General features: G+C 44.6%; 1 protein-coding gene across 1 annotated transcript in view; it reads right to left on the bottom strand.

The window, feature by feature from the left end:
* Positions 1-5,000, bottom strand: part of LOC126992824 (ralA-binding protein 1-like) — an 8,557-nt gene that overhangs the window by 1,531 nt on the left and 2,026 nt on the right. The window lies entirely within an intron of this gene.

Genomic DNA, 5,000 nt, shown 5'->3' with positions numbered 1-5,000 from the left:
CTTTCCTCTTCCTCCTCCCTTCCCTATTCCTACCTCTCCTCCTCCTCCTCCCTTTCCTCTTCCAACCTACCTACCTCCTCTTCCTACCTCCTCCTCCTCCCTTTCCTCTTTCTACCTCTCCTCCTCCTTCTCCCTTTCCTCTTCCTCCTCCCTTCCCTATTCCTACCTCTCCTCCTCCTTCTCCCTTTCCTCTTCCTACCTCTCCTACCTACTTCCTCCTCCCTTTCCTCTTCCTACCTCCTCCTCCTCCTCCTCCCTTCCCTATTCCTACCTCTCCTCCTCCTTCTCCCTTCCCTATTCCTACCTCTCCTCCTCCTTCTCCCTTTCCTCTTCCTACCTCTCCTACCTACTTCCTCCTCCCTTTCCTCTTCCTACCTCCTCCTCCTCCTCCTCCCTTCCCTATTCCTACCTCTCCTCCTCCTTCTCCCTTTCCTCTTCCTCCTCCCTTCCCTATTCCTACCTCTCCTACCTTCCTCCTCCTTTCCTCTTCCTACCTCCTCCTCTTCCTCCTCCCTTCCCTATTCCTACCTCTCCTCCTCCTCCCTTCACTAATCCTACCTCTCCTCCTTCTCCCTTTCCTCTTCCTACCTCTCCTACCTACTTCCTCCTCCATTTCCTCTTCCTACCTCTCCTACCTACTTCCTCCTCCCTTTCCTCTTCCTACCTCCTCCTCCTCCTCCTCCCTTCCCTATTCCTACCTCTCCTCCTCCTTCTCCCTTTCCTCTTCCTCCTCCCTTCCCTATTCCTACCTCTCCCCCTCCCTTTCCTCTTCTACCTCTCCTACCTACTTCCTCCTCCCTTTCCTCTTCCTACCTCCTCCTCCTCCTCCTCCCTTCCCTATTCCTACCTCTCCTCCTCCTTCTCTCTTTCCTCTTCCTCCTCCCTTCCCTATTCCTACCTCTCCTCCTCCTTCTCCCTTTCCTCTTCCTACCTACTTCCTCCTCCCTTTCCTCTTCCTACCTCCTCCTCCTCCCTTCCCTATTCCTACCTCTCCCCCTCCCTTTCCTCTTCTACCTCTCCTCCTCCTCCTCCCTTTCCTCTTCCTACCTACTTCATCCTCCCTTCTGTCTTCCTACCTCCTCCTCTTCCTCCTACTTCATCCTCCTTCTGTCTTCCTCCTCCTCCTCCTCCTACTTCCTCCTCCTCCTCCCTTTCCTCTTCCTACCTACTTCATCCTCCCTTTCCTCCTCCTACCTCTCCTCCTCCTCCCTTTCCTCTTCCTACCTACTTCATCCTCCCTTCTGTCTTCCTCCCTTTCCTCCTCCTACCTCTCCTCCCTTTCCTCTTCCTACCTACTTCATCCTCCCTTCTGTCTTCCTACCTCCTCCCTTTCCTCTTCCTACCTACTTCATCCTCCCTTCTGTCTTCCTACCTCCTCCTCCTCCTCCCTTTCCTCTTCCTACCTACTTCATCCTCCCTTCTGTCTTCCTACTTCCTCCTCCTCCTCCTCCCTTTCCTCTTCCTACCTACTTCATCCTCCCTTCTGTCTTCCTCCCTTTCCTCCTCCTACCTACTTCATCCTCCTCCCTTTCCTCTTCCTACCTACTTCATCCTCCCTTCTGTCTTCCTCCCTTTCCTCTTCCTACCTCTCCTCCTCCTCCTCCCTTTCCTCTTCCTACCTATTTCATCCTCCCTTCTGTCTTCCTCCCTTTCCTCCTCCTACCTACTTCATCCTCCTCCCTTTCCTCTTCCTACCTACTTCATCCTCCCTTCTGTCTTCCTCCCTTTCCTCTTCCTACCTCTCCTCCTCCTCCTCCCTTTCCTCTTCCTACCTACTTCATCCTCCCTTCTGTCTTCCTACTTCCTCCTCCTCCTCCCTTTCCTCTTCCTACCTATTTCATCCTCCCTTCTGTCTTCCTCCCTTTCCTCTTCCTACTTCATCCTCCTCCCTTCCTCTTCCTCCTCCCTTCTGTCTTCCTCCCTTTCCTCTTCCTACCTCTCCTCCTCCTCCTCCCTTTCCTCTTCCTACCTGCCGTTAGTTCTCAGTTTACGAACAAAAAAGACAACCTAACTATTGAACACATAAATGCACAATCATTACTCAATAATTTGGATGAAATCAACCTATTAATCAACGAAAGGCAAATCGACATATTATGCATCAGTGAATCATGGTTACTCACACACACCCCAGACTCACACGCGAACATTCCTAACTTTAAACTTTACAGACAAGACAGAGGCAAAGGCGGAGGGGCATGTATATATGTTCATAATGACTTACACTCAGCTTCGATAAACACAGGCGTACCTAAACACGAAGGGGTAGATGAAATTTGTATCCAAGTTCAATGCAGAAAACTACCCTCCATCCTTATAAACAGTATCTACCGACATCCTAAGGCCTGTTCTACTTCATTTGATCACATAGAAGACACATTGAGGGCATTAATTATGCGTAAAAAGACATTTTTCTTATTAGGTGACCTCAACGACAACCTCCTCCTACCCAACAGTAAACTATCACGTATAATAGCCAACAATAAGCTCACACAAATTATAAACACACCCACACGAGTGACACCCACTTCTGCAACCCTCCTAGACGTGATCATCACTAACAAGCCAGATCTTATCACTCATTCCTACGTAATCCCTTGCACGATCGCAGACCACGAGCTTATAGGCGCCTCTGTCAACATCCTTAAACCCAAGCGCCAACCCATCACCGTAACTAAACGTGACCTGAGAAAATATAACAGCGACCTTCTATGCTCCCATATCCTGGAAACCTCCACTAAATGAGATATTACGCACTGACGATGTCGATAAACAAGTGTCTATACTAACATCTGTCATTACTACCAGTCTCGACAGAAGCGCTCCGATATCTAATATCGTTCTTCACCGACCCCCCGCACCTTGGATCAATGATGAAATTAAAGAGGCATTAGCAGAACGCAAGAAAGCTCAAAGGATATTAAAAAATCACAGATATAACGTGATTATACAGCAAAAATATAAAGAAATAAAGAAAAACGTCAAACGTCTACTAACCACTTCAAAGAAAAATTACTACCACCAAGAACTACATACCTGCACAAATTACACAGCGTCAACTTGGAACACATTCAAAACTATTATTCCTAGTAAAACACAGAGCACGACCCACCCGCCCCTTGAGAACATAAGTGAAAAAGCTGAAGATTTTAATAACTTCTTTGCGAACGTCGGCCTAACCACATACGAATCAACTCAAGAATCATTAACAGTCGAAAACCGTAATCACCTTAACGAAGCTCCTAACATCCCGGTCGCGCCCTCTACCCCCACTAATCTCGCGCTTTTCAGACCTCAGCCAGTAGACCAGAACACAATCATCTTAACTGTAAAACAGCTTCAAAATACTAAATCGTTTGGTTGTGATAACATTTCCCTAAGGTTTATCAAAGACTCACTTATAATTATCATCTTCTACCTCACAACCATCATAAATACCTCAATCGTCACAGGCATTTTTCCTGCCTCCTGGAAAAATGTTGTCACCCTACTATATAAAAACGGTAACCCAGACGAAATAGGAAATTATCGTCCCATCTCTCTACTTCCAATTTTTTTCAAAAATATTAGAAAAGGTAGTTGCCAATCAATTAATGTCATTCCTGGAACGTAACAAACTTCTCTCTCCAACCCAACACGGCTTTAGACCAAAACTCTCTACAGAGACAGCGCTGCAAGTCATTACCAATAAAATTTATGATAATATAGATAACAAACAAATATCACTTTTAACACTCTGCGACCTTTCTAAAGCCTTCGACAGTGTCAGCCACACCATCTTACTCCGAAAACTTCAACAGATTAATGTTGACACCTACTGGTTTGATAATTACCTCGATGACAGGTCACAGTCAGTCCGCATCAAAGACATCGTCTCATCCAAGAAATCAGTAGCCTTTGGAGTCCCCCAAGGCTCAATACTAGGCCCAACATTATTCAATATCCATGTAAATGACATATCTACCTATATCAATAACTGCCTTCTAGTACAATACGCTGACGACACACAGTTCCTCCACAGCGGTAATATTAACGAAATAAATACTTTAATTAATAAAACTGAGATCACTTTGAAACAAATAAGAACCTATTTTCTACAGAACGGCCTTCAGCTAAACATCAGTAAGACACAATGTATCTTCCTAGGCACACGCCAACTCCTGGCACACATACCTAACAACACCACCATCAGATGTGCCGATGGCGTCATACAGCCCCTCCTCCATGTTAAGAACCTTGGCTTTCATCTGGATTCACACTGACCTTCGACAGACACATAAATGAAATGACTAGGAAAACAATGGGAACCTTAAATTTCATTAACAGACACAAAGATCTCTTCAACAAAGAAACACGCTTAATGGTTATCCAGACTTTGGTATTAAGCATCATAAAATACGGCATCACAATATGGGGGACAGCAAACTCACCTTTAATAAACAAAAACTACAAAACTTCGCGATAAAAGTGGCAGATGGGAAAGCCAGGAAATACGATCATGTCACTCCATTATTTAAAGATTTACAATGGCTTAAAATCAAAGACCTAATCACCTTTAACCTCATCACAAAAGTGTTTAAGCAGAAAATAAAGGATTACCCAGACCACATCCTCTCTCTCCCAACTGTTAACTATATGACTGACTCAACAACAAGACAACAAAACAATCTCTACGTCCCGAGAACCAACACCGACACAGGTGCAAGAGCCTTTCATGTATTAGGTCCTAAATTATGGAACCAACTACCGAATGAAATAAAAGACTCATAATCTGACCACATTAAAATCAATTCTTAAAAAGAAGCTGTTGACCTCTGCATGAATGTATTATCTACTTTACTGCCTTCTGTATATTCTATCATGTATATTTAGATGTATAATACACCATGTATATTTATATGTATAACCTACCATGTATATTTAGATGTTTAGAATAACCACTTTTTGGTGGAAAATAAAGTTTATTATTATTATTATTCTGTCTTCCTCCCTTTCCTCCT

The sequence above is a fragment of the Eriocheir sinensis genome, unplaced genomic scaffold (genome assembly GCF_024679095.1).
Source record: "Eriocheir sinensis breed Jianghai 21 unplaced genomic scaffold, ASM2467909v1 Scaffold504, whole genome shotgun sequence".
NCBI lineage: Eukaryota > Metazoa > Arthropoda > Malacostraca > Decapoda > Varunidae > Eriocheir > Eriocheir sinensis.
Note: the sequence above shows the minus strand (reverse complement) of the source record. Positions and strands in the feature narration are given on the sequence as shown.